Source organism: Porites lutea, chromosome 14, assembly GCF_958299795.1.
Source record: "Porites lutea chromosome 14, jaPorLute2.1, whole genome shotgun sequence".
Taxonomy (NCBI): Eukaryota; Metazoa; Cnidaria; class Anthozoa; order Scleractinia; family Poritidae; genus Porites; species Porites lutea.
In genome coordinates, this window is record NC_133214.1 from 8,980,101 (window position 1) to 8,990,087 (window position 9,987).

At 40.0% G+C, this 9,987-nt stretch overlaps 1 pseudogene; it reads left to right on the plus strand.

Moving 5' to 3' along the window:
* The first annotated feature begins 3,709 nt into the window (after nucleotides 1-3,709).
* LOC140925093 (uncharacterized) overlaps nucleotides 3,710-9,987 on the plus strand; it is a 7,690-nt pseudogene continuing 1,412 nt past the window's right edge.

Below are 9,987 nucleotides of genomic sequence, written 5' to 3' on the forward strand. Positions count from 1 at the left end.
TGGATGGAATTGTCTGTTCTCGAATGAACGTGAGTGTTGACGCTCACATGTGAATGAGCTTTGACTACAACCACAGGCAATTCATTTCAGGTACCCGTCTTGTCTTTCTTCTATTGATCTTTTTGCATTAGATAATCACTGCTCATTCATTAATTTATAATTCGTATCGGGAAAAAAAGAATTAGGCAGCAGCTACAAACGGAAAGACATAGCACAAACAAAACTGAAGCACCTTATAAACTGAATATTAAGCGACTCTAGAGATTTCTGACTGCTCTGATCTTGATCTTCGCCTCTATCCACAGGTATACCAAGCTCGAAAGTACGAATCGTTGCTGGGTAACGTAAATTTTAGGGGTTTGAATTGGATTTTTAGCGACCGCTGCTTGGGAATCTAAAAATACAGTGAAACCTCTATTAAGCAGATTAAGCGGACACCTTCGGGACCTTCCCAAGTGTCCGCTTAATAGAGGGTGTCCGCCTTATAGAAGTTTGTAAAAATTGCGCAATGTTTGTTAAAGATTAACATTCAATGGTTACTCTGTACTGTGATAAAGTTCCATGAAGAAGTGCTGTACTTTGGTCAAGACTTTTAGGTGAACTTTGATCGTAGATGACAATCATACGGCCGGATATCGGTCTAATCTACAGTTTATTGACATCTAAATGTATTGATTTATCGACTACAGTACGTACTTCAAGGACGTAATACAGTACTACTATTGTCAATTCAGTCCGGTGTCCGCTTAATAGAGGTTTCGCTGTAGTAACAAAACAGCAGAATTCTTTAAATAGTCGTAAATGCCAAGAACGCGCAACAAACAAAATTCTCCTTTACTCTTACAACTTCTGATCAGATTCCTATACAAATAAGTCTCGGGGACGTAGTGTAGAAAATACGAGAAGAAAAGCATTCACTGAACTCAAGTTCTGTTTTTCTACAGTTATGAGTGTATGAGTCAGGGAAGAGTCTGGGAATTCTTGGTCGAGGTGTGCCGCCTAGTTCTTCAAATCCTGACCCGTTTTCAGACCAAAAAATGTCATTTTCCACACCCGTTTTCAGACCAGACCACTAAAATTCATACCCGTGTTCAGACCTGGCCTTTAGGCAGAAATTAACAAACTAACGCATCAAATCTATTTGGAATTCGCATATTTCTCTTTTTTTCTTACTCATTTGGAATTGAAACGATAAATACCTTCATACACTCCCGTAGTTCCCCCGAAAACCATACCCCATTCCAGACCAGAATGGGCAAAGTGTATACCCGTTTTCAGACCAAAACATCCCCTAAGCCCTACCCGATGGGGCCGCACATACCTGTATAGGTTATATAAGGGAGTACCCCCCCCCCCCCTTCCTTCCTGGGAATTCTACTGTGGATTCCCGATTCCAGGTACTGGATCAGTGGAATATGGATTCCGGACTCAATCGTTATTAGTATTCCGGAATCCTTTAGCTGTATTTTGGATTCCAAATCCCAGGATCCCGGATCCCACAAGCAAAAATTTACCCACCGACAATAATTAAAATCTAATACCTGGATCCGAAATCCACGGCGTCGAATCCAGAATCCAACACTGTCTTGAATTTCCTTGTATGGGGTGAGGACTATCCGTTATTTAAGGTTGGTTTCCGACTCGGGTTGTTTGCGTTATTTATTCACAGTTCAATGCCGGGCTGTCCAAACATTGTAAACGGCACACTGTCCAACCTTTCGAGTATCTAAAATCGGGATTTTTAAATCATCGATGAATGACGCGAGCGCTGAAGGCGTGAGCCTCTTAGGGGGAGGGGGGAGGGGGGAGGGTTTGTTCCCCCCAGAAAATCTTGAAATCTTGATTCTCTGAAGCTTTTTTCTAGTTTTCTAAGAAGAGAATTTCTGTCTAAAATGCTCGCCAAATCGATTTTCATTATTATGCCTATTTTTATTTGCCAGGCCTCCTGTGCAAGTACTCGATTTTATTTTATATTTTGTGCAGTTTTTAAAGTTTTCTGTATATTAGTCTCAGTTAAGTATACTCTTTTACTAGGTGTTCTTGTATAAATATCGTAAGAATTCATTTGAAAATATCAGAACAGATGTCAAAATCGGGATTTTTCCTCTCCTGGTCGCATATTGGTAGGGATTCGGGAGTTTCAAGCAAAATCAGGAGAATTCCGACGAGATCGGGATGGTTGAACAGTCTGAAACGTCAACAACTTTAAAGTCGGTTATGGCAGCCCCTCGACTGACAAAATCTACATAATGTCTGATCGGCAATTGAAACTACAAAACTTACTTCAAATTCCCTTAAACTAAACACACTCTCGTCTTCATACATTTTCCTAAATTCAGGCCCGAGGGAGGAATTTGATAGCCTGCGAGTAAGGTGTCCGTTTCAAGTGGCGACCGAAGCAAGTTGCGCAAGACGATGGCGCGTGATTCGTCACGTTATCCCTCAAATGGAGAGATTGCTTTCAAGCAGTAATTTGAAAGCGAGAGGGCCCGATGTTTGGCAACCTCGTTCCCAGGGTTCTCTCCTACCCGCCCTACGGAGCGGGTAGGAGAGAACCCTGGGAACGAGGTTGGATGTTTGGTACTGGTGAAAGCGTACTTTTAATACTGTTTTGTCCCCGTTCCTGTAGGGGGGCCATGGTTATCCCCCCTGGATAATTAATTACATCTTCTTATAATTAACTTTGGGGAAAGGGGAGCAGGGCACTTGCCCACTCGCTCCCCTACTCCTCCGGGGTCATGATTGCATAGTATTTGAAGTCCCTTTGTACTATATGCCATTCGCACAAAAATGGATGTCTGCTCCATTTAAGCGCTTCCATCTCAAAGACTTCATCGAGTCACGTTATCAAACTGACCGGATAGTACAAGGAAATTTTATTTGACAGTTCCGGTTCAAATTCCTCACCCTACTCAGCCAAAAATCAAATACCCGAACTACTGGGAATACCTTCCGCGTCAAGTTCCCTACTCCCTTGGCACAAGTAATGGTCAAATGCCCAGGGTATGCCCGGGAAAATTTTGAAGTTGCGAATTGATTGGTGTGTTACATCGATCGGTGTACAAATCGCGTCTTCAAAATATTTGCTTGTTCCTCGAAAAAATGGGATATTTAACAATTATTCCTCCAGCTCGAATGGGCTCTGAGTCGTTCTCGCGCAACTTTAGCTAGCAAAGCGCGATTCAAACGCCATTGTTTTAGTTTTCAAAGCCGGCGCTTTTCGCTACTAGTGGGCTATAACATATAGCCTAGTAGTAGCTTACCCAATCAAAACGCAGCATTGACAATAGACCACTAGTTGGATTTTACTAAAAAAAGAATATTTACTTAGTTTAGCAAACAGCAAATAGCAATTTTTGTCCATCGGATAGTGGTATTTTTGTTCTTCTTGCTTTAATTTTAGGCAGTATGATAAAAAATAAAACACAAAAAGCCGTGATAAACATTGTCAGCTTTCGCATTTTTAAAAACTTCAGCGAACTTGACGTTTTGAATGCTATTTATTATGCAGCAGTAATTAGGCTATTGCTTTTTCCAAAACATGTAAGATGTTTCGCCATTTTCTCTAGGTCTACCAAAACAGCTGAACTACCGCGCCTTCTACTAATCTCCTGTCCCCTTTTCTGAACAATTGTGGCAGTTATCTTCCAATTTTGGTCAAATTATTGAATAATAAACTACTCTAATTAAATTTTTGTTCTGACAGATAATGCCCTTTTGGAAATGGTCTTCAGAGAAAGAAGCAGAGGAAGCACTGACCAAAAAACTTCGTGAATATTTTGTTAAGAATGTGAAGATTGCCGAAGCAGACCAGAGGCGCTCGCAAGAAGCCTAGTGAGGGACTGCATTAAGGATAAGATCATTGAATATTGCAAACAGAACTCGTCTCTTCCAATCTTGAGAATTGAATACACTGGAAGCGTGTATGAGAGGCTTAAAACGAATGCTGCCGATGAAGTGGATATTATGGTAGTCCTGAAAACCCATAAGCCATTGCATGCTATGGGGTGATCCGGAAGTTCTGGTTAAAGATGTAGGTAGAGCTGGGTATGCGCTACTCAAGGCAAGAGATGACTCCAAACTTCTGAGATACGCCAATTCTGAAGGGTACATTGATCCGAAGCGGCTCCGAAATGGCTGGTTTTGTAGTCTTGTTGATCGAGCAGTAAGTGCTTTTAACAGACATGCAAATTCAGATGTCAGGTTAAAAGTACGTTATCACGGGCCTGCTGTTCAAGTCGATATCACAGAAGAACAAAATGATGTCTTACTGTTATCAGTTGATCTCGTTCCTTGTTTCGAAATTGAAAAAAGTCAATACTTCGTCCCAAAATCGAGTGACCCAGTGCACGATCCATTCTCCAGTCTCCTCTGGAGGCAATCGTTTTTACTTGATGAAAAGGCACTGTTGCAGCGCTTGGATAAGGATGACCATGGCTGCAGACACGAGCTGCTAAGAATCGTAAAAAGCATCGTCAAGTGGCAGAGGACATCACTCGGGGCTTTGGAATCTTACCACGTGAAGAGTGCCTTTGTACATTACATTAAAAAAAATCTAGACGATTGGGATAGCCGGAGCTGTCGATTCCTTGGAAAACACTTTCTAGGTTTTCTTAGGGAACTTCAGTCCTTCCTTGAGGAAGGAAACCTTCCAATCTATTGGCTGCCAGAGGTTAACCTGCTGGAAGAAATAAATCCAGTAGTGCTTAAAAATATGGCGAATCGTCTGAAGAGAATTCTCAATAGTGAAGCAGAAATTGATCGCATTCTCTCTTCCAGAATACACTTGGAATGCTTAATTGATGAGGATGAGATATTTAATTTACATTACACTTCTCATCTTGAAATGCCGCAATTAGATGCAGATGGTGAAGAAAGGTCTTTTCTCCAGGCGTTTATTCTATCAGGCGTAGAGTTAGTGGTTGAATCAGTGCAGGATGTTTTAAATTTTGCTATCGTTTGTATTAGTTTTGTTTTAAAAGTTTTCAATGTCATATTATTTTGTTTTCTGACGTTACTAGCAATCACTGTAATCATTGAGGTTGTAAAGAAGGCCAAGCTTCAGCTTAGTCTTGTAACTTACAAGGTCCCCTAAGTCGGATGGAAGCTGTAGATCATGCGAAATGGAAACAATAAAAAAGACTGAGACTATACGTTTTATTTAGTTTTTGATGCAAAGTCTCGCATGCACAATTTCATAAATGAAAGGCAACAACTTAAACAACATCTTATGGTTATGTTCACACTATGCAAAGCCGGATAGCTTTTGCGCGGGCAAGATACCTTACTGGATAGAGCTTCTATTCACATAATTAAGAACGCCGGGTTGATTTCCGGCACGAATTCTGCGGTAACGGTACGATGCGCCGCGCCCGATCTCCAAAGTGGAGAGTTACACATCAGGTATCCGTTTTAAGACTAGAGGTGAGGTTTAAAAGTGATCCGGCGACCCTAACCATTTACTTTGTGCAGTTAGAAACACATCATCCTGTTCACTTGATGTTGACTGCTCTCTTGTGACATTGCAGTTTCCTTTATCTAGACTGAAGATAACCTATGGCCACTCCTGCTATTAAGAAAATCCTAAGCGGAAAGGAACCGACAAGGGCTAGAGCTTTCCTCAAACGCCTACATGGTGGATTGAACCAGCCACTGGAGTCGACCGAAACCGATGAACCAGCGCCAATAAAACTAGAGGTAAACTGTGTTCTTAAACAAAGGTTTATCGTGGGAAAACAGTCACACAAGGCCACATGGGCCAAGCAAAGGCCTAGTGCACATAACAGGCGCAAGTAGGTCAATACTTCGTCCCAAAATCGAGTGGCCCAATGCACGATCCTTACTACAGTCTCCTCTGGAGGCAATCGTTTTCACTTGAAAAAAAAGGCACTCTTGAAGCGCATGGATAAGGATGACCATTGCTGCAGTCACGAGCTGCTAAGAATCGTAAAAAGCATCGTCAAGTGGCAGAGGACATCACTGGGGCTTTTGGAATCTTATCACGTGAGGAACGCCTTTGTGCATTACATTACAAAGAATTAAGATGATTGGGATAGCCGGAATTCCCGATCTCTTTGAAAACACTCTCTAGGTTTTCTTAGGGAACTTCACTCTTTCCTGGAGGAAGGAAACCTTCCAATCCATTGGCACCCTGAAGTTAATCTGCTAGATGAAAAAAACCCAGTGGTGCTTGAAAATATGGCAAATCGTCTAAAGAGAATTCTGAATAGTGAAGCAGAAATTGATCTCATTCTGTCTTCCAGAATAAACGGGGAATCCGTAACACAAGAAACATCGAGTTATATATCTCACCTCATTGTGCCTGTAAATACAGATGGTGAAATGTCGACGCACCAGATATCGATTTTTTCAGTTTGGACTATTGCAGGTGTTTTTAAAGTTTGTTGCTGCTTGTATAAGTTTAATGTTAACTTTGGCGTCTGTCGTATTATTTTGTTTTCTAATAGTGACATTTTTTGCTATAATTATTGTGGTTGTGGAAAAGTCCAAGCCGTTTTCAGGGTAGGTTTTGAAACAAATGTTTACAAAAAAAGGCCCAGTTAATTGGACAGTAGCTATTATAAATTATGATAAATGAGACTGCAGACAACGTGACCTCAGAGTTAAGCTCTAAACCACAAAGATTATTAGTTTTTCATTGGATATCCATCTTTCACATTAATTAGTTTGAATTTTATTAGTATCTTGTTTTTTATTTTATTTCCGGTCTGGTAATTTGCTTTATTTCATCACTAGTTTCAAGTTGTTTCAAGAGAGAATGAGGTTGCTTTTAACTGGGCCCGAAGTCAGGTAGATTGGGCTCCCGGCTACAAGGCTCCTGCGGGGCTTCGGCCATTTCTCCACCTCACCACCCATTTAGGACCATTTAGGCCCCTGATTTGTAACTCTAGTAAGTCATTCACATAATATCCCCCGACATACAACAGATACAAGGGGGGGCTCATCCACCCCACCACTACAAAAACTTTTTCGTCGATATGACACGTGCGATGCTTTGCTTAAAACGACGTCACTTCTTTTATGTCAAAATGCGATTTTTAAATCTAAATTATTATTGTTAATAATTATTTTTTCGTTCATTTACTTATTTACTTTTGTAAAACAGCACAAAAATCAGAAAAGTGGTTAATCGTGCATAGAGGAAGAATGATGCTAGAATATTATTAGAAAAGCGTCTATCAAACTTGTACTCTTCCACTCTATAGCGACGTATGTAGGCCAATATACAAATCTCACGTAAAATCTCCTAATTATGTTTCCGGAAATTCCCTATTTTTTTCTAAATATATCCAAAATACCCGGCTTCATTTTTATAAATATTAAAGTAAAAACATAAAATGTATCGTGTCATCTAAAATGGCAACACATATTTCAGGAGATGATGTTCTTACAGTATGTATACAACTAAATTCTGAACAATTTAACATATAAATTGACACTTACACTGCAAAGGACCGCAGACGAACGTTCTGCGGCATATTCGTTTGCGGTCCTTTGCAGTTTGTCAATTTATTTCCTATTTTGGGGTTTTATGTCTTTTATAAATCCGTTGTAGTTTATAGATCCTTGTAGTATTTTTCGTATTTTCGGGGTGCATTTGTTTTGTCTGCAAGTGTGCTTATGAAATGCTCAAGTGATTATGTAGTACATAATTACTTGTAATTGTTGCTCTCTCAGACTCAATCCATTCTTCATTTCCTGTGGCATATTTTTTATATATTTTTCCTCGAAAACTTTCAAAGATCTCTAAAAAAAAATACCCATAGATTTCATGTTTTTGTGGCATATATAAAAGCGTGTCCCCGCGATCAGTTTAACATGAGACATCGCGCTAATTAGTAAACCTCACGTAGTAAAAATTTTTTCGCTTTTGTTGAGGCAGCTGAACATTGCTACGATGCATTTCTTCCTTGATAAATAAAACTATGAGTTTGGAAATCAAACCATAGAAATGTATTGCTTTGCAAGTGAAAATCAGATTTATACAGGAACGGTGGTTTTTGGCGTTGAGACTTAAAAGTCTTTTTAAAGACTTTTAAAAAAGGTCAAGAAAACCTAGTGCTGAAAAATCTACAACTAAAAATCCGCGTAGAAAACGTCAGATTTTTTGTCGTGAAGAACATTTTTTGTAGAAGAGTACGGTATTCAAAGCACCAACGAAATTGCTCTTAAAAGGACTGTAACTTCACGAGAGGTCTCGATTTTGATGCGCCCAGGCAACCAGGCTATTGTTCAGCGAATGCACGCATGCGCACGCAAAATGCCCCCTGTTTATATTTGCATACGCGTAAGTGGACCGCTTCGCAAGGAGAGCTTGAGATATAAAAACAATTTACCAACGCCAGGTAAGAATTTTGCTACGTTTTCAGTCTATGTTACTTTCATATTCTAGCGAAAAATAAACCTTGAAAAAGAATTTGTTTTCGTTTGGATAGAACAACAGCATGATTTCCGCAACAACATGGCGAAAATTTGTGAAACAGAGGTTAATCGTTTAATAAAGGGCTGCATTTTGAGTCCAATCTAACTTCGAGGTAACAGAACGATTCGAATAAAGATCTTAAATGCTCAAATTCTAGTCTCTTTATGGCTTAATGTTTGAATTTAGCTTGACCATATTTGATGGCGAGGTTTACTTTTCACATTAAGTCAGGATACGCCTGATAGGTCCTGATAGTTTTGTCTTTCGTTCGTGTTGGAGACAAGAGATCTAAAATCCTATGTATGATAAACTAGATGCATTTGAATTATGGCCTCAATTTTATACAAAAAAGTCTACTAATAATACGGTCATCGTCAACAGTCACCACAGACTGTAAACAGTCTCTCTTTTGCTAGAAAATCTGCGAGCAAGTGCAATATGTGAGTATGCGAGCGGCGAAGCCATGCGCAACAAGTTGTGGTCCAGCAAGCACACAAAGAATTACAACAGAATCTGTGTGTATACGGCTCAGTGTGCTGTTGAAAATTTACAGTGTAAATAGTCCTCTCTGTGTACGGTTGTGTTTTCTGAAGCGTTTTTGATTAGAGTTGACCGGGAGTGCGTATTCTTGGTTTTCAACCACTTGACAAGGCGGCTTTGCTGGTGATCAAAACAACAGATTTTTTTCTCGAGTAATTTACGTTAAAATGGTGTTTAGTTCCCAGAGCAGAGAAATGGTTGTGTTCTTGATCACCAACATATGGCCAACGTGGCATCACGTGCAAACGAGTTGAAAGAACGTGGGTGTGTTTGTGTGTGTGTGTGTGTGTGTGTGTGTGTGTGTGTGTGTGTGTGGGGGGGGGGGGGGGGGAGACAGATGGCGAGGGGGAAGAGAATATGGGAGGGGTAAGTGCCATTCATGCCAGGGAAAATAAAGTGAATAAAGTTAATGGTTTGTTCTCTTATTGTTTGCATACGATTGTAATCTAGACCCAGACTCTCTGATTTTTATACCCTATCCAAGGAGGACTAATAATCGAATAATTGTTAATTAGTCCTCCTTGGATAGGGTATAAAAATCAGAGAGTTGGGATTGTTTTAGTAACATCCAACTAGTTTCACAAAAATATCAAGATAAAACAACTTTAGCTAGTTAAAGCTAGACTTTAATTCTTTTTTTGTCACCAAAAAGCCGGCGCTTTTTGCTACAAGTGGACTATAACATATAGCCTATTAGTAGCTCAAACAATCAGAACGCAGCATTGATAATAGACCACTAGTTGGATTTTACTAAAATATAATATACCCTTCACAGCGGCACCTACTTAGTCCATATTGGCAGTGTAATTCCCCCCCCCCCCCCCCCCCGGGAGGTAGTATGCTAGCCAATAATTCAAGTTTGATTTTAGTCATTCTTTGCTTTTTTCAAATACCAAAGATAATGTCATTCTGGGTGGAAGAAGAGACACTGACGAGAAAATTACGCACGTATTCAGTTAAAAATGTAAAGATCACCGAAGCAGATATGGCTCGAACTAAAAAGT